This window comes from Melanotaenia boesemani, chromosome 9, assembly GCF_017639745.1.
Source record: "Melanotaenia boesemani isolate fMelBoe1 chromosome 9, fMelBoe1.pri, whole genome shotgun sequence".
NCBI lineage: Eukaryota > Metazoa > Chordata > Actinopteri > Atheriniformes > Melanotaeniidae > Melanotaenia > Melanotaenia boesemani.
Window position 1 is genome coordinate 36,263,197 of NC_055690.1, and position 23,830 is coordinate 36,287,026.

Consider the following 23,830-nt stretch of genomic DNA (forward strand, 5'->3'; position numbering starts at 1 on the left):
TTCTTGTCTGACTGCATTGTACCAAGTGTAAAATTTGGTGGAGGGGGGATTGGGGTTGTTTTACAGGAGCTGGACTTGGCCCCTTAGTTCCAGTGAGAGAAACTGAATGCTTCAGCATAGCAAGAGATTTTGGATAATTCCATACTCCCAACTTTGTGGGAACAGTTTGGGAATGGCCCTTTCCTGTTTCGGTTTGGTGTGGATGAATTTGGTTGGCCTGCGGAGTCCTGACCTCAACCTGATAGAAGACCTTTGGGATGAATTATAGCGGAAGCTGAGAGCCAGGCCTTCTGGTCCAGCATCAGGGTCTGATCTCACAAATGCGATTCTGGAGGAATGAAATTCCGATAAACACTCCTAAACCTGTGGAAAGCCTTCCCAGAAAAGTTGAAGCTGTTATAGCTGTAAAGAGTGGGCCACCGTCATACTGAACTCATCTGATTAAGAATGGGGTGTCTACTAAGTTTATACGAGAGTCAAGGCAGGTGAGTCAATATTTTTGGCAATAGAGTTTATTTATTGGGGAGGGGCAAGGTCACTGTCTTTCATGGGGCCATAAATTCCTGGTGGCGCCCCTACAGGTAACAACCAGGGACAAACCGGATCTTGGCCAGGTCAGATCCAGGTTTGGACCAGCACATCCCAGTGATGATCACCCAACAATAATCATGTGGCCCGGATCTGGCCCAGAGCCCTCACAAGTTCTAACTGAAATACACATCACAGATCCGGACCAGTGTTTTTTGGCACAAAGGCCTGGGGTCAGTAACGATTCCAGTAACAGCCTGTAAATGTGGCCTGGAACAGACGCAGTTGGTCAGATCTGGGTGGTAATTTGGCTCCAGATCCGGTCCATATGCTTAGAGTCTTCTGAATACACATGTTCTGGCCCAATAAAGCACCACTGAGCACCACTCTGGTCTTTAGTTATAAAACAGATGTGATGCCGGTCCGGAGGCGAATCCGGAACAGAGCTGGCTGCCATCTGAACCAGAATTTTGGTTGTTTCGTGTTGAAGAGGTGTCCACATGAAGGTCCGGATCAGATTAAAGCCAGATCTGTGGTTCAGATTCTGTGTCCAAAGTTTAAATTTCAATAATCCAAGTCAGAAGCAGACAAACAGAAACTAAAATGAAAAGTAGAAACAAGTTTTACTAGAAAAACGAGCAGGAAGAAACGTGAGAACAGCTGCAGCTGGAAGAAATCAGATAGTAATTGAAAATAGATTAAACTGTTATCAGGTGGAGCAGAGTGTGTGTGTGTGTGTGTGTGTGAGGTGGGGGGGGGGGGGGGGGGGGGGGACGTTATCTCAGCCTGTCAGGTGGTTGGCTGATGGCAGCATCCCTTTGTTTCCATGGCAACAGGTCTCCTGACAGTTGATGAAAGTCTGATTCCTCCTGAGGTGCCTCTTACCAAAACATCAGTTAATATTATTATTATTATTTGTTATTATTCAATGAGTTCAAGTAGTTGAAATGCTTTTTATGTGTCATTGTGCAGAGATATGGCGATGTTTACAGAGCTGTGTTAAAAATGGCACCTTTAAGGTCGAGGTGGTGAGAGAGAGAGAGAGAGATGTACCATGCAGGTCTGAGTCAGAGCTGTAGGGATGGTAGGGGGGTGTCGGAGCAGAGGAAGTAGCTGTGAGAAACTTCCTCTGCTGAATGTTTTGCTACCAGCTTTAGCAATAAACACCACAAAGCTCAACTAGTTCCAGCAGAGTCCCGTGTCTGCTTCACCACTACTGGGTAAATTGAAGGGAGCTAACCCTGAAGCTAGCTGCTGCTGGGTAAAATCAAGGGAGCTAACCCTGAAGCTAGCTGCTGCTAGCTGCTCCTGGGTAAAATGAAGGGAGCTAACTTTGAAGCTAGCTGCTGCTGGGTAAAATGAAGGGAGCTAACCCTGACGCTAGCTGCTGCTGGGTAAAATGAAGGGAGCTAACCCTGACGCTAGCTGCTCCTGGGTAAAATGAAGGGAGCTAACCCTGACGCTAGCTGCTCCTGGGTAAAATGAAGGGAGCTAACCCTGACGCTAGCTGCTGCTGGGTAAAATGAAGGGAGCTAACCCTGATGCTAGCTGCTGCTGGGTAAAATGAAGGGAGCTAACCCTGAAGCTAGCTGCTGCTGGGTAAAATGAAGGGAGCTAACCCTGACGCTAGCTGCTGCTGGGTAAAATGAAGGGAGCTAACCCTGACGCTAGCTGCTCCTGGGTAAAATGAAGGGAGCTAACCCTGACGCTAGCTGCTGCTGGGTAAAATGAAGGGAGCTAACCCTGACGCTAGCTGCTCCTGGGTAAAATGAAGCAAGCTAACCCTAAAGCTAGCTGCTGCTGGGTAAAATGAAGGGAGCTAACCTTGAACCTAGGTGCAACTTCTCCCAGAAGGAATCACCTCTCCTCTGCCTCCCAATGTTAGGTAAAAGCAGGAATTTTTAGCAGCTGTTTCTGTTTGAGTTTTCACCAATAGTGGAGGCAACAGACCAGAGCAGCACGGTTACTAAACCCTCAGAAATGTTGCTTCAGGAGCAAAACAACCAGATGGAAGGACAAGGAAAATAACTGGTTTTGTTGTAGCTGAACACGCCTGTGGACGAAGTGTTTAATTCACCTGGCATAGCAGCCCATAAACGCAGCCAGACCAGGTTCAAATCCTGACGCCTCCCTGACCAAGTTTTTCATCTACCTGCTGGACAATAAATTGTGACTGTGTAGATTGTGATGTGGAACAGAATGTAGCCAATCAGAGAGCGAGCTGACTGGGGAGCAAGGAAGGATAGAAAGTCCGTGTTCACGCTGTCTCCGGTCTGGTATTTCTTTTTTCTTTAGTTCTGGATTTTTCTGTTAATAGATCTCACAAGACACCATCATTTCTTCATCGTGTGTCCTCTGTCATGTAGGATGTTGTGTTTTCTGGTTGTTGCCTTGGTTTTTCTTTGTTTTTCCGGTTGTTGCTATGTGTCTTCTTCGTCTTCGTTTTGGTTAGATCACGTTTGATCACACAAGATTTCCAGCTCAGAGGACTAGATTCTAGATCGGTTGTGGGATAGAATCGTCATGTGTGTGTTCTGTGCTGAGATTATCAGAGCCACCACAGTACGATCAAAACTGTTAAATGCCTGATTTTTATCTTCAAGTATGAGGTAGCTAACAGATAAAAGCAAGCCCTTACAGCCTGATTATTTGAACTTACAAAGGTAAATTGTAATAACAGTAAACAGTAAGAAATATAGAGGCTAATGTAATGAGGAACATCATGTCTGATCTTCAGTGAATGCTAGCTCGCTGGCTGATATGAATTTTACTTTTATTATTCTGCTAGTTACGCTTATCATGAACGTTGGTCAGTGCATGGTTTCTGGTACACTGATTAAATTGAGAGACATGTCAGAGTCGGGCTAATTTATCTGCGTTTTCAAACCCGTGTAGGGACTCTGTTACAAAGAAGCAGCTGGCGACAAATGTAGCAAATTTTTGTGGAGGCTTTTGGAAACTGATGTGAAAGCACGTTTACTTCTTCTCGGTAAGCATCTTCTGCCCCTCCCCCTTCTGCAGGCCCCTCCCCTGTCCATCAGCTTCCAGCTCCAGAGCCGAAGACTTTTCCCGCTGCTCCAGGACCAGACTGGAAGCTGCTGCTGGCTGATCCCGTCCTAGCATCACATTTTAATGCCTGTTAATGAGGCAGGTGGAGGAAAATGTGTAAAAGTTAAAGTTCTGTAACATGTTGTAGACTCTTAACCAGAGAACAGCTGCAGCTGCTGAACGTTTTGGGCCAGGGATCTTTTCTTTTTCTACTGTTTCAAATTGAAATGCATTTACATGCTTTTATCTAGATATTAGTAGAGCTTGAGTTTACAATATTAATGTCTTGGTCTTTTATTTGAGTCAATCGTCCACTAAAATCCATTTAAATAAAAAAAAAATTGTCTTTTTGCATCAATTCAGGTGTACAGCTGAATACAGTTTTTACCATAATCAGGCAACCTCTCTACCATGCAAAACACGACATGACAACTGTAAATAAAATAGGTTAAAAACTATCAGTAGTATTCATTTATGTGATTAAATGCAATTAAATGAGATCAATAATTTATAAAGTCTGTAATTAATTAGAATTTTTTTAATTGCGTCCCACCCCTAAAATATATAAAAGTGAAAAAGCAAAGGACGTCCAGGTGTTCAGAAGCTTTTCATTTTCTCAGAATTCTGCAGAAACAGACTCAAGGTTGTGGAAAATGATGGTGTAGGAGTTTAGCGTCTGAGACAGCAACAGCTCAGGTTTTCTGGGAAAAGTTAATAACATTCACAGTTTAATGCCTGAAATTTGCTGCTTCACACTGGTTGTAAATGACAAAGCTGACTTCAGTCCTGCTGAATGTCAATAATTCATTATTAATTATTTATTAAGTTTGGGTTGGAGGATGCTTTGGAATCAGATTTTTAAATAAAGTTGATCTACTTTCTGGCAGAATAAAAAAGTGTAATTTAATGTTAATGAATTTCAGTGAAATGGTGGAAAAGGATAATGACACAAAGAGGAGAGAAAAGGGAAACAAGGTGAGGGAGGGACAAGAAGGAGACTAAATAGGAAATAAGTGGAGGAAAAACAGAATAAACGAGTAGAAATGAGGAAAGATGAGGAAATGATGATGGAAACACAGAAAACAGGAGCCAAGATGATGGTGGACTAGAAAGGAGAGGAAATAAGGAAACATGGAAGGGATAAAAGAGCAGAAGTGAATAAAGTGTCCTCAGTAAAAAGACATCCTCACAGAAAAGCTTCAGTTTGTAAAAAGTTTTCCACATAGATGGAATGTGTCCATGCTTCCAGAGCCAGGAGAGGATCCAGGATGCTTACCTTACTGGATTTGCTTGATGAGATGAGATGAGATGAGATGAGATTGTTGATCCCTCAATGGGGAATGTACATAGCACAGCAGCAAGACTGAGCCCACACAAAGAATAAAGGGGGCAATGACAACAACAACAGCAATAGTTACTAAAAACAAATTCTACAGAGATGTTAAACTAAGACATTTTTAATTAATAATTAGTTTTTACATAAAACTAAGCGGTGCAAAGCAAAGCAGTGTGGAAGGTGGCAGACAGACAGGCGGGTGATGGGGTAGATGATGATGGCATCACTTACATGAGACGGGGCCCGACGCAGCAGGTAGATGATGGTATCATCCACCCTGATACCAGGTCAGTAGGTGAACTGCAACCACAGAAGCCCAGTTTCCACCAGCGGGTCCGATTCAGGACGGATTGCTTCACATTTTATGTGTTTACACAGGCAAAGACGGGATGGGATCCAAGCTGTCCTACTTTTTTAGGACCCATCCGTCGGGGACCCACTCTTACCAATCCAATCCTAAAGGGTGGAGCGTGACACACTGCAATCCTCTGATTGGTGGAAAGAATCATTACTTCCTGTTTGACTCTGCAGGAACAGCTCCGGGTTTAAATATATGCTGGATTTATTGTTGTTTAAAGCCACATGACAGGAAGAAAGAAGACATGGATGTCCACCATTCTTCTCTGCCTACCAGGTAAAGGTATGGTTGCTGTGGAAACACAATGGAGATCAGGAACCAAACCAAACCGTCCTATACTCAGCCGGACCAGCTGGTGGACACGTGGCTTTAGAAAGTATGAAGAATCACGTCAGGATGCTTTTAGTTTATTTCCCATGAGCCTTCAACAGCTTCTAGATCAGCCTTTTCCAACCTGAGGCTTCCGACCCCTCGCAGGATAAGTTCAGGGGGTCACCAGATCGTTGTAAAAAAAACAGAAGCCTTCATTTATTAAATAAATTGTGATTTTGTCAGCTCATTCTTTCATGATTTGTTGACGTTTTTGACGACATTTACTTGTTTTTATTGCTTTCTAACAGTCGTCTTATGATCTATGAATTTTCTCTGTTTTCTTCGATTGCTGCAACATGTTGCCCATAACAACAAAATGTATCTTGGAGTGGGAGGTCTTAAACATGAAAAAATAGTTTTGGATCAGTAAATGACATAAAATCATTTCCAGCATGTAAAAACTCTTTTTGTAAGACACTGAATTATTTTTTTAAGGAAATCTTATTAGGAGTATTTATCTTATTTTCCTGGATTATAGTCTGACTCTTTTCAAGCTGAAGGTTTTCCGAACATTCAGATATCTGACTTCAGCCGTGTGACAGCTTCAGGACTTAGAGCTGAAACAGGAAGTACAGTGAAGAATCTACTTTTCTATCCAATCAGAAAGCTGGATTCTAATTCTTCTGTCTTGTCTTCTCAGTTCTCATTTTATTCCTTTACTTCTTTTTTTGGTGTTCCTCTCCTCTTCTTGTTTACTTTACTTCTCCTCCTTTCAGTTTCCTTTACTCTTTTCATGGATTATTTCCCTTTGCTTCATTCATTCTTGCCTCTCCTCATACGTGTGTCCTCTCTCTTTCTTCCTGGTCAGAGTCATCTCCTCTTCTTATTTCTTATGTCCTCTTTTACTTCTTCTCTTCTTCCTCTCCTGTCCCCTCTGTCCTCGTCTTCCTCGGTGAGTCTTTAACTTCCTGTCAGGATGACTTCTGTTTGTCTGAATAGCTTTCCCAGAATCCTGCTGGGCATCAGTGGGGTGGGTCACATGATGTGTGTGCTGATCTGCCAATCATGTGGACTCCATGAATCAGTTTGGTGTGAGTGTTTGTGTGTTTGATGGACACACGCCTGTGGAGTCTCTGCTCATTGATTAGTCCGGACTGATAGACACATTCACCACCAGCTGTGCGTCTGATTGGATCCCCCACAGCGAGGCGTTTTATTGGTCGGGGCGTTGGCATGACGCAGAACCTCCCGCCGCCACCTTCTGACTCGACCTTTGAACCTATTAAAGAAGCATTTTAACATGTTTATTATTGGAGGAGTGACAGAGAACAGACACAGATCAGAGACGAGCTGATGGACATTTTTTCTGCATCTCTGAGCTTAACGGGATAATTACCGTAACAGGATAATTACTGTTTGGATCTGAGCTTCAGTCCAAGCAGATGCAGCCTCTTAAACCACAAGTTCAGGTCTAAATCTGCAGCATGTTCCTTGAATCGTCGACTAACATCTCCTATGTGGCTCAGAAATAGTGTAAATGGATTAACCAAACACAGACTCAACCAGAAATATTCAGTTCAGCTTTATTCACATAGTTTATTCATACTTGTGGAGAAAACCCGGTTACAGATGAATCAGGCAGGTTTAATAGAAAATATGCAACTACTACATTTCCAAAACTCAGCGTCCATTTTACGTCCCACTGATGATTAGATCATCCGAAACCATGCGACAGATAAGTCTACACATACACTTAAACCTCAATAGCCTGAATCTTTATCATATGTAATAAAAGACGTCATTAGTTCCAAATATAATTGTTCATTGTAGAGAAGGAAGTAGAGTAGTTGTGATTTTACTACTTTTTAACGCTTTCTTTGCACAGTTTGTAACGTCGAGCTTGACTATAAGCTAGTGCGGAGAAGTAAATTGTATTTATATAGCACTTTTCAAGTGCTCCACAATAATAAAAACACAACCATACAATAAATTAAACAACATATAAACAAAATAAAGAGCAGATTAAATAAAAAACCAAATATATAAAAAAATTAATTTAGAATCATAAAAGTTGTGAAAAGGCTGTTAAATAAAAAGGTTTCAGCTGCTTTTTAAAAGTGTCCACAGAACACGCAGATCCTAAAATCAATGGAAGGGGCTTCCAGGCGGCAACCTGAAACGTACAACCAACCAGCAAACCCAGATCCCTGTTGCCACGGCAACGCTGCAGCCAGGCTGGGACGTAAACAGGACCAATCGGCCATGCAAGGCTCTTTCTTTTAAAGGAATTTTAAGCTCTAGTGGCCTTTATTTTAACAGTAGCTGGACCGGAGAGAGGGGGGAATGACCTGCAGCAACGGGCTCCAGGCCTGTAATTCTGTGGCAGGGTCCAGTTTTTTTTTTTTAGAAGTGACTGAACTTCTAACTTGCTTGAAATTATGTGGGAACACAAGCATCGGTCAGAGAGTTATTAGGTATAAACAATTAAAGACTGTCTAACGAAAAAGGAAGTGTGTAAGAAGTGTGTTTTGAGCAGGGCTTTAAAAGCAGAAAGTGACTGAGTGCTGAGGCACTGACGCTGAGAAAGCTGCCACCTCTGGAAATGAGTCTGAAATAGAGAACCTCCAGAAGTTTCAGTTGACAGCTAATGGCATGAATATATGCAAATGGCAGCAGTAAAAAGCACTTTTTTCTGTTTTATATATGTTTTAGACAGACAACAGAATGAGATATCAAATTATTTTGACAGTTGATCTAATAGGTTTCCTTCTTTAGACCCTAAAATATGGTGTCATTCACAGATTTAGAAACAAAAACTGTTTGCTAGAAGTGCTGAAAATATAGAGTTTGAAATTTGGTTTTAAATTTGTTGAATGCCAGAAACAGTGAAAAATCTCATCAACAAGAGGTTACTTACATGCTGACATTAGCTAATTAACGCACAAACTAAATGTTAATGCAAGTGGGGAGGGCAGGCTTCAAGATAATATTAAAACATAACCACAAGCAGGAGTTTAAGCTAATATTAAAATGTTTGACTCAGCTAGCTTATTTTCCAAGAAGGTCCATGTTAAATAACGAGAAATTCCGCTAGCGCAACAACACGGCTGTTTTGGTTTTGACATGTTTTGGGGTGAACCTGTTTTGAGTTTTTAGTTTTGACCCCACACACATTCATTCCTCACACACACTCCAACCTGTAATTGATCTCAGGTGTCCTGGTTGAAGGGCGATGTCTTTCTCCACTGGACCATCTTCAGCTCTGTTCAGCACCACTAATCAACATCAGAAAGAACCTGAGCCAAACTCACCGAAACACGTTTAAATTTCAGTCTGAACTAATTCAGAAACCAACATGAGACATGATGAAGTTAATCTGAAGATGGCGGATTTTAGCTGAATTTTCTTTTTCTTAATTTGAGATTTAGGGCCAAACCAACAGCAGCAAGAGATGATCAATGTATTAAGAGTTTTAACCAAAATACTAACAAATGTGTTTTGAACCAAAACAAACAAACAAACAAAAATACATTATACCTGTACAAAACCAGGGAAAATGACCAGGAATGATGGAAGGTTAACTACACGCTAACATTAACAGTAAAAACTAACCAGTTTTTTTTTGACAGCTAGCTTGATTAGCTGGTTGTTTCCATCAAGATTCAATTTCAGATGCAAGAAATTGAAAATATGACAGCAAATAAACACAGTGAGATGATTTGATGTGGTTTTGTTTTAAATACACTCCATCAAAAGGCACACACTCTAACCGGTCGTTGAGCTCAGGTTTCCTGGTTGAAGGGTGATGGCGTTCTCCACTGAACCATCTTCAGTGTATAAAGTTAAATCCTTATGATTACTAAGTTGTGACTATTGTAATTAGAAGGTTTTTCTATCAGAAGACAAGATATTGGATCTAATCTGAAACTCTGTGAATTAATATACACAAATAAAAGCTAGACATTTCCATGACTCAGCTTTTTTCCATAGGCTGTTTTTTTTCCTACAAATGTCCAGGTCATCGTCATCATCAGCATCACCTTTTTTTTTTACCTTTTTTATTTATTGTGGGTGTAGACGTCTAAAGGCATGTTTTGGTTAAGTAATGGTTAAAGTTTTAAGGTAAAGATTTCATGCATGTTTTCAGATTATTTAATATATGTTTGTTGTATAATTTGAGCTAAACAAAATAAGAAGAAACGTGTCAATGCTTTATTTAAATACATTCGTAACTTGGATGAGGACATTCTGGCTCTAAAATGACTTGCATATTAGACTGGCTTCACATGCACGGAGGGTGGAGCTGTCACCTGATCAGACGAACAGTCAGGTAAGCATGGAGTAGTACCCTAACCCTGTTTGACTGAAACAGAAGGAGGTTTTTACAAGTGACACGTGGATAACGAGGGATAGAGCGTCAAGCTGGCTTTATGAGAAGATCTTAAAAGGCTCCTCTACAGCAGGGATCACCATTTCTGGTCCTGGAGGGCCGGTTTCCTGCAGGTGTTAGATGGACTCCTGCAGCAACACATCTGATTTAAATGAATGGGTCATTAACAGACCTGCGCACAACATCCATGTTATTTGAGTGAGATATTGCAGGATGGAAACATCCAATACCTGCAGGACATCAGCCCTCGAGGACTGAAGCTGGTAATGCCTCTTCTACGGTCTAGTTTTAATTGTCTCTTCTGGGCTTCCTTAGTAAAGTTGCAAAGTCAGGGGGATGCCCTGCTTCTTCAGATTTAAACTAAAGTAAAGAAAACACAGTGCTCCTTAATTTGCAAATATGCAGAAATAAAAACAAAGATAAGACCTGAAACTTTGAGGAAGTTTTTCTGACAGAAGTAAACGCGTCGGGATGATCACAGCAGCCCATCCGATGGTGTTCATGAAATGAAAGAGATCATGTCAACATGTTCAGAGTGAAAAAGGCTGCAGAGCTGCTGGGACCATACCTGTATGACGTCTGATTAATCCGTTGTGATGCTACAGGCTGACGGCTTTCTATGAGAATATTTAATCTGTTTATTAACGTGTCTGAATGATTAACTGAAAACAGCTGCAGAACAAGCATCCCCATCACAGCGGAAGTTTCATCCCTCCTCATCACAGCGCTCTGCTACTTGTTTGTTGCGTTTAACTCACGTCAACAGGCTGAACCAATCAGCTGTCAGGAACAGACAGCTGCTGTGTTTCCGCGGTAACGGCATCAGACAGGTGTGAAACGTGTCCTGCCGGCTGCCGTTAGCTTCCTGACAGCTGATGTTTACAGCAGCTGCAAACAGTGCTTGGATTCAAAATATGTTGCCATGGTTACCCGGAGCAGTGATGGTTTGTGGGTTTTATGTCGACCATGATTTACTTCCAGAAGATGACATAATCCTAAATCTAGAGATGATCCTGATCCGAGCTGGTAAAAAACAGATTAATCCCATTCATGGACAAAGGACAAAAGTTTGAGCCAAACCTCATCAATCAGGACGGGTCCTGTCTAGGAATTAACTTATAATTAGTGTAATAATTAAACGTTTAACCAATATCAAAGCAGGTTAGGTATATAATACTATACAAAGTATTTTCCTGTACTACTGCTGATAAAGAAACACTGATGCCGACACTTTAAACAGGATCCAGCTCTTCATGTAGAAACATCTGACGTTGTTATTGTTCGTGTGTTTCTCTTCTTCTCTCTCAGCAGGAATCCCTGGATTAGAGTTCTGCTGCTGTCCTCTCCACCCCCAACTGGTCCAGGAAGATAACCGTCCTTCCTGCTTCTAGTCCTGATGGAGGTTTTCCTTCCTACTTCTGGTCCTGATGGAGGTTTTCCTTCCTGCTTCTGGTGCTGATGAAGGTTTTCCTTCCTGCTTCTGGTGCTGATGGAGGTTTTCCTTCCTGCTTCTGGTGCTGATGAAGGTTTTCCTTCCTGCTTCTGGTGCTGATGGAGGTTTTCCTTCCTGCTTCTGGTGCTGATGGAGGTTTTCCTTCCTGCTTCTGGTCCTGATGGAGGTTTTCCTTCCTGCTTCTGGTGCTGATGGAGGTTTTCCTTCCTGCTTCTGGTGCTGATGGAGGTTTTCCTTCCTGCTTCTGGTGCTGATGGAGGTTTTCCTTCCTGCTTCTGGTGCTGATGGAGGTTTTCCTTCCTACTTCTGGTCATGATGAAGGTTTTCCTTCCTGCTTCTGGTCCTGATGAAGGTTTTCCTTCCTACTTCTGGTCCTGATGGAGGTTTTCCTTCCTACTTCTGGTCCTGATGGAGGTTTTCCTTCCTGCTTCTGGTGCTGATGAAGGTTTTCCTTCCTGCTTCTGGTGCTGATGGAGGTTTTCCTTCCTGCTTCTGGTGCTGATGGAGGTTTTCCTTCCTGCTTCTGGTCCTGATGGAGGTTTTCCTTCCTGCTTCTGGTGCTGATGGAGGTTTTCCTTCCTGCTTCTGGTGCTGATGGAGGTTTTCCTTCCTGCTTCTGGTGCTGATGGAGGTTTTCCTTCCTGCTTCTGGTGCTGATGGAGGTTTTCCTTCCTACTTCTGGTCATGATGAAGGTTTTCCTTCCTGCTTCTGGTCCTGATGAAGGTTTTCCTTCCTACTTCTGGTGCTGATGGAGGTTTTCCTTCCTGCTTCTGGTCCTGATGGAGGTTTTCCTTCCTACTTCTAGTCCAGATGGAGGTTTTCCTTCCTACTTCTGGTCCTGATGGAGGTTTTCCTTCCTGCTTCTGGTCCTGATGGAGGTTTTCCTTCCTGCTTCTTTTCTTGATGGAGGCTTTCCTTCCTGCTTCTGGTCCTGATGGAGGTTTTCCTTCCTGCTTCTTTTTCTGATGGAGGTTTTCCTTCCTACTTCTGGTCCTGATGGAGGTTTTCCTTCCTGCTTCTGGTCCTGATGGAGGTTTTCCTTCCTGCTTCTTTTTCTGATGGAGGTTTTCCTTCCTACTTCTGGTCCTGATGGAGGTTTTCCTTCCTGCTTCTTTTTCTGATGGAGGTTTTCCTTCCTACTTCTGGTCCTGATGGAGGTTTTCATTCCTGCTTCTTTTCTTGATGGAGGTTTTCCTTCCTGCTTCTGGTCCTGATGGAGGTTTTCCTTCCTGCTTCTTTTTGTGATGGAGATTTTCCTTCCTGCTTCTTTTTCTGATGGAGGTCTTCCTTCCTGCTTCTGGTCCTGATGGAGGTTTTCCTTCCTGCTTCTGGTGCTGATGGAGGTTTTCCTTCCCGCTTCTGGTGCTGATGGAGGTTTTCCTTCCTACTTCTGGTCCTGATGGTGGTTTTCCTTCCTGCTTCTGGTCCTGATGGAGGTTTTCCTTCCTGCTTCTGGTGCTGATGGAGGTTTTCCTTCCTGCGTCTGGTCCTGATGGAGGTTTTCCTTCCTGCTTCTGGTCCTGATGGAGGTTTTCCTTCCTACTTCTAGTCCTGATGGAGGTTTTCCTTCCTGCTTCTGGTCCTGATGGAGGTTTTCCTTCCTGCTTCTGGTCCTGATGGAGGTTTTCCTTCCTACTTCTGGTCCTGATGGAGGTCTTCCTTCCTACTTCTAGTCCTGATGGAGGTTTTCCTTCCTACTTCTGGTCCTGATGGAGGTTTTCCTTCCTACTTCTGGTCCTGATGGAGGTTTTCCTTCCTGCTTCTTTTCTTGATGGAGGCTTTCCTTCCTGCTTCTGGTCCTGATGGAGGTTTTCCTTCCTGCTTCTTTTTCTGATGGAGGCTTTCCTTCCTGCTTCTGGTCCTGATGGAGGTTTTCCTTCCTGCTTCTTTTCTTGATGGAGGCTTTCCTTCCTGCTTCTGGTCCTGATGGAGGTTTTCCTTCCTGCTTCTTTTTGTGATGGAGGTTTTCCTTCCCGCTTCTGGTGCTGATGGAGGTTTTCCTTCCTGCTTCTTTTTCTGATGGAGGCTTTCCTTCCTGCTTCTTTTTCTGATGGAGGTTTTCCTTCCTGCTTCTTTTTGTGATGGAGGTCTTCCTTCCTGCTTCTTTTTCTGATGGAGGTTTTCCTTCCCGCTTCTGGTGCTGATGGAGGTTTTCCTTCCTGCTTCTTTTTCTGATGGAGGCTTTCCTTCCTGCTTCTTTTTCTGATGGAGGTTTTCCATCCTGCTTCTGGTCCTGATGGAGGTTTTCCTTCCTGCTTCTGGTGCTGATGGAGGTTTTCCTTTCTGCTTCTGGTCCTGATGGAGGTTTTCCTTCCTGCTTCTGGTCCTGATGGAGGTTTTCCTTCCTGCTTCTGGTCCTGATGGAGGTTTTCCTTCCTACTTCTAGTCCTGATGGAGGTCTTCCTTCCTGCTTCTGGTCCTGATGGAGGTTTTCCTTCCTACTTCTGGTCCTGATGGAGGTTTTTCTTCCTGCTTCTGGTCCTGATGGAGGTTTTCCTTCCTGCTTCTTTTCTTGATGGAGGCTTTCCTTCCTGATTCTGGTCCTGATGGAGGTTTTCCTTCCTGCTTCTTTTTCTGATGGAGGCTTTCCTTCCTGCTTCTTTTCTTGATGGAGGTTTTCCTTCCTGCTTCTGGTCCTGATGGAGGTTTTCCTTCCTGCTTCTTTTCTTGATGGAGGCTTTCCTTCCTGATTCTGGTCCTGATGGAGGTTTTCCTTCCTGCTTCTTTTTCTGATGGAGGCTTTCCTTCCTGCTTCTTTTCTTGATGGAGGTTTTCCTTCCTGCTTCTTTTTCTGATGGAGGTCTTCCTTCCTGCTTCTTTTTCTGGTGGAGGTTTTCCTTCCCGCTTCTGGTGCAGATGGAGGTCTTCATTCCTACTTCTAGTCCTGATGGAGGTTTTCCTTCCTACTTCTGGTCTTGATGGAGGTTTTCCTTCCTACTTCTGGTCCTGATGGTGGTTTTCCTTCCTGCTTCTGGTCCTGATGGAGGTTTTCCTTCCTGCTTCTGGTGCTGATGGAGGTTTTCCTTCCTGCGTCTGGTCCTGATGGAGGTTTTCCTTCCTGCTTCTGGTCCTGATGGAGGTTTTCCTTCCTACTTCTAGTCCTGATGGAGGTTTTCCTTCCTGCTTCTGGTCCTGATGGAGGTTTTCCTTCCTGCTTCTGGTCCTGATGGAGGTTTTCCTTCCTACTTCTGGTCCTGATGGAGGTCTTCCTTCCTACTTCTAGTCCTGATGGAGGTTTTCCTTCCTACTTCTGGTCCTGATGGAGGTTTTCCTTCCTACTTCTGGTCCTAATGGAGGTTTTCCTTCCTGCTTCTTTTCTTGACGGAGGCTTTCCTTCCTGCTTCTGGTCCTGATGGAGGTTTTCCTTCCTGCTTCTTTTTCTGATGGAGGCTTTCCTTCCTGCTTCTGGTCCTGATGGAGGTTTTCCTTCCTGCTTCTTTTCTTGATGGAGGCTTTCCTTCCTGCTTCTGGTCCTGATGGAGGTTTTCCTTCCTGCTTCTTTTTGTGATGGAGGTTTTCCTTCCTGCTTCTGGTGCTGATGGAGGTTTTCCTTCCTGCTTCTTTTTCTGATGGAGGCTTTCCTTCCTGCTTCTTTTTCTGATGGAGGTTTTCCTTCCTGCTTCTTTTTGTGATGGAGGTCTTCCTTCCTGCTTCTTTTTCTGATGGAGGTTTTCCTTCCCGCTTCTGGTGCTGATGGAGGTTTTCCTTCCTGCTTCTTTTTCTGATGGAGGCTTTCCTTCCTGCTTCTTTTTCTGATGGAGGTTTTCCTTCCTGCTTCTGGTCCTGATGGAGGTTTTCCTTCCTGCTTCTGGTGCTGATGGAGGTTTTCCTTTCTGCTTCTGGTCCTGATGGAGGTTTTCCTTCCTGCTTCTGGTCCTGATGGAGGTTTTCCTTCCTGCTTCTGGTCCTGATGGAGGTTTTCCTTCCTACTTCTAGTCCTGATGGAGGTCTTCCTTCCTGCTTCTGGTCCTGATGGAGGTTTTCCTTCCTACTTCTGGTCCTGATGGAGGTTTTTCTTCCTGCTTCTGGTCCTGATGGAGGTTTTCCTTCCTGCTTCTTTTCTTGATGGAGGCTTTCCTTCCTGATTCTGGTCCTGATGGAGGTTTTCCTTCCTGCTTCTTTTTCTGATGGAGGCTTTCCTTCCTGCTTCTTTTCTTGATGGAGGTTTTTCTTCCTGCTTCTGGTCCTGATGGAGGTTTTCCTTCCTGCTTCTTTTCTTGATGGAGGCTTTCCTTCCTGATTCTGGTCCTGATGGAGGTTTTCCTTCCTGCTTCTTTTTCTGATGGAGGCTTTCCTTCCTGCTTCTTTTCTTGATGGAGGTTTTCCTTCCTGCTTCTTTTTCTGATGGAGGTCTTCCTTCCTGCTTCTTTTTCTGGTGGAGGTTTTCCTTCCCGCTTCTGGTGCAGATGGAGGTCTTCATTCCTACTTCTAGTCCTGATGGAGGTTGTCCTTCCTACTTCTGGTCTTGATGGAGGTTTTCCTTCCTACTTCTGGTCCTGATGGAGGTTTTCCTTCCTGCTTCTTTTCTTGATGGAGGCTTTCCTTCCTGCTTCTGGTCCTGATGGAGGTTTTCCTTCCTGCTTCTGGTGCTGATGGAGGTCTTCCTTCCTACTTCTAGTCCTGATGGAGGTTTTCCTTCCTACTTCTGGTCCTGATGGAGGTTTTCCTTCCTACTTCTGGTCCTGATGGAGGTTTTCCTTCCTGCTTCTTTTCTTGATGGAGGCTTTCCTTCCTGCTTCTGGTCCTGATGGAGGTTTTCCTTCCTGCTTCTTTTTCTGATGGAGGCTTTCCTTCCTGCTTCTGGTCCTGATGGAGCTTTTCCTTCCTGCTTCTTTTCTTGATGGAGGCTTTCCTTCCTGCTTCTGGTCCTGATGGAGGTTTTCCTTCCTGCTTCTTTTCTTGATGGAGGCTTTCCTTCCTGATTCTGGTCCTGATGGAGGTTTTCCTTCCTGCTTCTTTTTCTGATGGAGGCTTTCCTTCCTGCTTCTTTTCTTGATGGAGGTTTTCCTTCCTGCTTCTTTTTGTGATGGAGATTTTCCTTCCTGCTTCTTTTTCTGATGGAGGTCTTCATTCCTGCTTCTTTTTCTGATGGAGGTATTCCTTCCTGCTTCTGGTCCTGACGGAGGTTTTCCTTCCTGCTTCTTTTTCTGATGGAGGTTTTCCTTCCCGCTTCTGGTGCTGATGGAGGTTTTCCTTTCTGCTTCTGGTCCTGATGGAGGTTTTCCTTCCTGCTTCTGGTCCTGATGGAGGTTTTCCTTCCTGCTTCTGGTCCTGATGGAGGTTTTCCTTCCTACTTCTAGTCCTGATGGAGGTCTTCCTTCCTGCTTCTGGTCCTGATGGAGGTTTTCCTTCCTACGTCTGGTCCTGATGGAGGTTTTTCTTCCTACTTCTGGTCCTGATTGAGGTTTTCCTTCCTGCTTCTTTTCTTGATGGAGGCTTTCCTTGCTGATTCTGGTCCTGATGGAGGTTTTCCTTCCTTCTTCTTTTTCTGATGGAGGCTTTCCTTCCTGCTTCTTTTCTTGATGGAGGTTTTCCTTCCTGCTTCTTTTTCTGATGGAGGCTTTCCTTCCTGCTCCTTTTTCTGATGGAGGTCTTCCTTCCTGCTTCTTTTCTTGATGGAGGTTTTCCTTCCTGCTTCTGGTCCTGATGGAGGTTTTCCTTCCTGCTTCTGGTCCTGATGGAGGTTTTCCTTCCTGCTTCTTTTCTTGATGGAGGCTTTCCTTCCTGCTTCTGGTCCTGATGGAGGTCTTCCTTCCTACTTCTGGTCCTGATGGAGGTTTTCCTTCCTACTTCTAGTCCTGATGGAGGTTTTCCTTCCTACTTCTGGTCCTGATGGAGGTTTTCCTTCCTACTTCTGGTCCTGATGGAGGTTTTCCTTCCTGCTTCTTTTCTTGATGGAGGCTTTCCTTCCTGCTTCTGGTCCTGATGGAGGTTTTCCTTCCTGCTTCTTTTTCTGATGGAGGCTTTCCTTCCTGCTTCTGGTCCTGATGGAGGTTTTCCTTCCTACTTCTTTTTCTGATGGAGGCTTTCCTTCCTGCTTCTGGTGCTGATGGAGGTTTTCCTTCCTGCTTCTTTTTGTGATGGAGATTTTCCTTCCTGCTTCTTTTTCTGATGGAGGTCTTCCTTCCTGCTTCTGGTCCTGATGGAGGTTTTCCTTCCTGCTTCTGGTGCTGATGGAGGTTTTCCTTCCCGCTTCTGGTGCTGATGGAGGTTTTCCTTCCTACTTCTGGTCCTGATGGTGGTTTTCCTTCCTGCTTCTGGTCCTGATGGAGGTTTTCCTTCCTGCTTCTGGTGCTGATGGAGGTTTTCCTTCCTGCGTCTGGTCCTGATGGAGGTTTTCCTTCCTGCTTCTGGTCCTGATGGAGGTTTTCCTTCCTACTTCTAGTCCTGATGGAGGTTTTCCTTCCTGCTTCTGGTCCTGATGGAGGTTTTCCTTCCTGCTTCTGGTCCTGATGGAGGTTTTCCTTCCTACTTCTGGTCCTGATGGAGGTCTTCCTTCCTACTTCTAGTCCTGATGGAGGTTTTCCTTCCTACTTCTGGTCCTGATGGAGGTTTTCCTTCCTACTTCTGGTCCTGATGGAGGTTTTCCTTCCTGCTTCTTTTCTTGATGGAGGCTTTCCTTCCTGCTTCTGGTCCTGATGGAGGTTTTCCTTCCTGCTTCTTTTTCTGATGGAGGCTTTCCTTCCTGCTTCTGGTCCTGATGGAGGTTTTCCTTCCTGCTTCTTTTCTTGATGGAGGCTTTCCTTCCTGCTTCTGGTCCTGATGGAGGTTTTCCTTCCTGCTTCTTTTTCTGATGGAGGTTTTCCTTCCTGCTTCTGGTGCTGATGGAGGTTTTCCTTCCTGCTTCTTTTTCTGATGGAGGCTTTCCTTCCTGCTTCTTTTTCTGATGGAGGTTTTCCTTCCTGCTTCTTTTTGTGATGGAGGTCTTCCTTCCTGCTTCTTTTTCTGATGGAGGTTTTCCTTCCCGCTTCTGGTGCTGATGGAGGTTTTCCTTCCTGCTTCTTTTTCTGATGGAGGCTTTCCTTCCTGCTTCTTTTTCTGATGGAGGTTTTCCATCCTGCTTCTGGTCCTGATGGAGGTTTTCCTTCCTGCTTCTGGTGCTGATGGAGGTTTTCCTTTCTGCTTCTGGTCCTGATGGAGGTTTTCCTTCCTGCTTCTGGTCCTGATGGAGGTTTTCCTTCCTGCTTCTGGTCCTGATGGAGGTTTTCCTTCCTACTTCTAGTCCTGATGGAGGTCTTCCTTCCTGCTTCTGGTCCTGATGGAGGTTTTCCTTCCTACTTCTGGTCCTGATGGAGGTTTTTCTTCCTGCTTCTGGTCCTGATGGAGGTTTTCCTTCCTGCTTCTTTTCTTGATGGAGGCTTTCCTTCCTGATTCTGGTCCTGATGGAGGTTTTCCTTCCTGCTTCTTTTTCTGATGGAGGCTTTCCTTCCTGCTTCTTTTCTTGATGGAGGTTTTTCTTCCTGCTTCTGGTCCTGATGGAGGTTTTCCTTCCTGCTTCTTTTCTTGATGGAGGCTTTCCTTCCTGATTCTGGTCCTGATGGAGGTTTTCCTTCCTGCTTCTTTTTCTGATGGAGGCTTTCCTTCCTGCTTCTTTTCTTGATGGAGGTTTTCCTTCCTGCTTCTTTTTCTGATGGAGGTCTTCCTTCCTGCTTCTTTTTCTGGTGGAGGTTTTCCTTCCCGCTTCTGGTGCAGATGGAGGTTTTCCTTCCTGCTTCTGGTCCTGATGGAGGTTTTCCTTTCTGCTTCTTTTCTTGATGGAGGCTTTCCATCCTGCTTCTGGTCCTGATGGAGGTCTTCATTCCTACTTCTAGTCCTGATGGAGGTTGTCCTTCCTACTTCTGGTCTTGATGGAGGTTTTCCTTCCTACTTCTGGTCCTGATGGAGGTTTTCCTTCCTGCTTCTTTTCTTGATGGAGGCTTTCCTTCCTGCTTCTGGTCCTGATGGAGGTTTTCCTTCCTGCTTCTGGTGCTGATGGAGGTCTTCCTTCCTACTTCTAGTCCTGATGGAGGTTTTCCTTCCTACTTCTGGTCCTGATGGAGGTTTTCCTTCCTACTTCTGGTCCTGATGGAGGTTTTCCTTCCTGCTTCTTTTCTTGATGGAGGCTTTCCTTCCTGCTTCTGGTCCTGATGGAGGTTTTCCTTCCTGCTTCTTTTTCTGATGGAGGCTTTCCTTCCTGCTTCTGGTCCTGATGGAGCTTTTCCTTCCTGCTTCTTTTCTTGATGGAGGCTTTCCTTCCTGCTTCTGGTCCTGATGGAGGTTTTCCTTCCTGCTTCTTTTCTTGATGGAGGCTTTCCTTCCTGATTCTGGTCCTGATGGAGGTTTTCCTTCCTGCTTCTTTTTCTGATGGAGGCTTTCCTTCCTGCTTCTTTTCTTGATGGAGGTTTTCCTTCCTGCTTCTTTTTGTGATGGAGATTTTCCTTCCTGCTTCTTTTTCTGATGGAGGTCTTCATTCCTGCTTCTTTTTCTGATGGAGGTATTCCTTCCTGCTTCTGGTCCTGACGGAGGTTTTCCTTCCTGCTTCTTTTTCTGATGGAGGTTTTCCTTCCCGCTTCTGGTGCTGATGGAGGTTTTCCTTTCTGCTTCTGGTCCTGATGGAGGTTTTCCTTCCTGCTTCTGGTCCTGATGGAGGTTTTCCTTCCTGCTTCTGGTCCTGATGGAGGTTTTCCTTCCTACTTCTAGTCCTGATGGAGGTCTTCCTTCCTGCTTCTGGTCCTGATGGAGGTTTTCCTTCCTACTTCTGGTCCTGATGGAGGTTTTTCTTCCTACTTCTGGTCCTGATTGAGGTTTTCCTTCCTGCTTCTTTTCTTGATGGAGGCTTTCCTTGCTGATTCTGGTCCTGATGGAGGTTTTCCTTCCTTCTTCTTTTTCTGATGGAGGCTTTCCTTCCTGCTTCTTTTCTTGATGGAGGTTTTCCTTCCTGCTTCTTTTTCTGATGGAGGCTTTCCTTCCTGCTCCTTTTTCTGATGGAGGTCTTCCTTCCTGCTTCTTTTTCTGGTGGAGGTTTTCCTTCCCGCTTCTGATGCTGATGGAGGTTTTCCTTCCTGCTTCTGGTCCTGATGGAGGTTTTCCTTCCTGCTTCTTTTCTTGATGGAGGCTTTCCATCCTGCTTCTGGTCCTGATGGAGGTCTTCATTCCTACTTCTAGTCCTGATGGAGGTTTTCCTTCCTACTTCTAGTCCTGATGGAGGTTTTCCTTCCTACTTCTGGTCCTGATGGAGGTTTTCCTTCCTACTTCTGGTCCTGATGGAGGTTTTCCTTCCTGCTTCTTTTCTTGATGGAGGCTTTCCTTCCTGTTTCTGGTCCTGATGGAGGTTTTCCTTCCTGCTTCTTTTTCTGATGGAGGCTTTCCTTCCTGCTTCTGGTCCTGATGGAGCTTTTCCTTCCTGCTTCTTTTCTTGATGGAGGCTTTCCTTCCTGCTTCTGGTCCTGTTGGAGGTTTTCCTTCCTGCTTCTTTTTGTGATGGAGATTTTCCTTCCTGCTTCTTTTTCTGATGGAGGTCTTCCTTCCTGCTTCTTTTTCTGATGGAGGTATTCCTTCCTGCTTCTGGTCCTGATGGAGGTTTTCCTTCCTGCTTCTTTTTCTGATGGAGGTTTTCCTTCCCGCTTCTGGTGCTGATGGAGGTTTTCCTTTCTGCTTCTGGTCCTGATGGAGGTTTTCCTTCCTGCTTCTGGTCCTAATGGAGGTTTTCCTTCCTGCTTCTGGTCCTGATGGAGGTTCTCCTTCCTGCTTCTTTTCTTGATGGAGGCTTTCCTTCCTGCTTCTGGTCCTGTTGGAGGTTTTCCTTCCTGCTTCTTTTTGTGATGGAGATTTTCCTTCCTGCTTCTTTTTCTGATGGAGGTCTTCCTTCCTGCTTCTTTTTCTGATGGAGGTATTCCTTCCTGCTTCTGGTCCTGATGGAGGTTTTCCTTCCTGCTTCTTTTTCTGATGGAGGTTTTCCTTCCCGCTTCTGGTGCTGATGGAGGTTTTCCTTTCTGCTTCTGGTCCTGATGGAGGTTTTCCTTCCTGCTTCTGGTCCTAATGGAGGTTTTCCTTCCTGCTTCTGGTCCTGATGGAGGTTTTCCTTCCTACTTCTAGTCCTGATGGAGGTATTCCTTCCTGCTTCTGGTCCTGATGGAGGTTTTCCTTCCTGCTTCTTTTTCTGATGGAGGTTTTCCTTCCCGCTTCTGGTGCTGATGGAGGTTTTCCTTTCTGCTTCTGGTCCTGATGGAGGTTTTCCTTCCTGCTTCTGGTCCTAATGGAGGTTTTCCTTCCTGCTTCTGGTCCTGATGGAGGTTCTCCTTCCTGCTTCTTTTCTTGATGGAGGCTTTCCTTCCTGCTTCTGGTCCTGTTGGAGGTTTTCCTTCCTGCTTCTTTTTGTGATGGAGATTTTCCTTCCTGCTTCTTTTTCTGATGGAGGTCTTCCTTCCTGCTTCTTTTTCTGATGGAGGTATTCCTTCCTGCTTCTGGTCCTGATGGAGGTTTTCCTTCCTGCTTCTTTTTCTGATGGAGGTTTTCCTTCCCGCTTCTGGTGCTGATGGAGGTTTTCCTTTCTGCTTCTGGTCCTGATGGAGGTTTTCCTTCCTGCTTCTGGTCCTAATGGAGGTTTTCCTTCCTGCTTCTGGTCCTGATGGAGGTTTTCCTTCCTACTTCTAGTCCTGATGGAGGTCTTCCTTCCTGCTTCTGGTCCTGATGGAGGTTTTCCTTCCTACTTCTGGTCCTGATGGAGGTTTTTCTTCCTACTTCTGGTCCTGATTGAGGTTTTCCTTCCTACTTCTGGTCCTGATGGAGGCTTTCCTTCCTGCTTCTGGTCCTGATGGAGCTTTTCCTTCCTGCTTCTTTTCTTGATGGAGGCTTTCCTTCCTGCTTCTGGTCCTGTTGGAGGTTTTCCTTCCTGCTTCTTTTTGTGATGGAGATTTTCCTTCCTGCTTCTTTTTCTGATGGAGGTCTTCCTTCCTGCTTCTTTTTCTGATGGAGGTATTCCTTCCTGCTTCTGGTCCTGATGGAGGTTTTCCTTCCTGCTTCTTTTTCTGATGGAGGTTTTCCTTCCCGCTTCTGGTGCTGATGGAGGTTTTCCTTTCTGCTTCTGGTCCTGATGGAGGTTTTCCTTCCTGCTTCTGGTCCTAATGGAGGTTTTCCTTCCTGCTTCTGGTCCTGATGGAGGTTTTCCTTCCTACTTCTGGTCCTGATGGAGGTCTTCCTTCCTGCTTCTGGTCCTGATGGAGGTTTTCCTTCCTGCTTCTGGTCCTGATGGAGGTTTTTCTTCCTACTTCTGGTCCTGATTGAGGTTTTCCTTCCTGCTTCTTTTCTTGATGGAGGCTTTCCTTGCTGATTCTGGTCCTGATGGAGGTTTTCCTTCCTGCTTCTTTTTCTGATGGAGGCTTTCCTTCCTGCTTCTTTTCTTGATGGAGGTTTTCCTTCCTGCTTCTTTTTCTGATGGAGGCTTTCCTTCCTGCTTCTTTTTCTGATGGAGGTTTTCCTTCCTGCTTCTTTTTCTGATGGAGGTCTTCCTTCCTGCTTCTTTTTCTGGTGGAGGTTTTCCTTCCCGCTTCTGGTGCTGATGGAGGTTTTCCTTCCTGCTTCTGGTCCTGATGGAGGTTTTCCTTCCTGCTTCTTTTCTTGATGGAGGCTTTCCATCCTGCTTCTGGTCCTGATGGAGGTCTTCATTCCTACTTCTAGTCCTGATGGAGGTTGTCCTTCCTACTTCTGGTCCTGATGGAGGTTTTCCTTCCTACTTCTGGTCCTGATGGAGGTTTTCCTTCCTGCTTCTTTTCTTGATGGAGGCTTTCCTTCCTGCTTCTGGTCCTGATGGAGGTTTTCCTTCCTGCTTCTGGTGCTGATGGAGGTCTTCCTTCCTACTTCTAGTCCTGATGGAGGTTTTCCTTCCTACTTCTGGTCCTGATGGAGGTTTTCCTTCCTACTTCTGGTCCTGATGGAGGTTTTCCTTCCTGCTTCTTTTCTTGATGGAGGCTTTCCTTCCTGCTTCTGGTCCTGATGGAGGTTTTCCTTCCTGCTTCTTTTTCTGATGGAGGCTTTCCTTCCTGCTTCTGGTCCTGATGGAGCTTTTCCTTCCTGCTTCTTTTGTTGATGGAGGCTTTCCTTCCTGCTTCTGGTCCTGATGGAGGTTTTCCTTCCTGCTTCTGGTCCTGATGGAGGTTTTCCTTCCTACTTCTTTTTCTGATGGAGGCTTTCCTTCCTGCTTCTGGTGCTGATGGAGGTTTTCCTTTCTGCTTCTGGTCCTGATGGAGGTTTTCCTTCCTGCTTCTGGTCCTGATGGAGGTTTTCCTTCCTACTTCTAGTCCTGATGGAGGTCTTCCTTCCTACTTCTAGTCCTGATGGAGGTTTTCCTTCCTACTTCTGGTCCTGATGGAGGTCTTCATTCCTACTTCTGGTCCTGATGGAGGTTTTTCTTCCTACTTCTGGTCCTG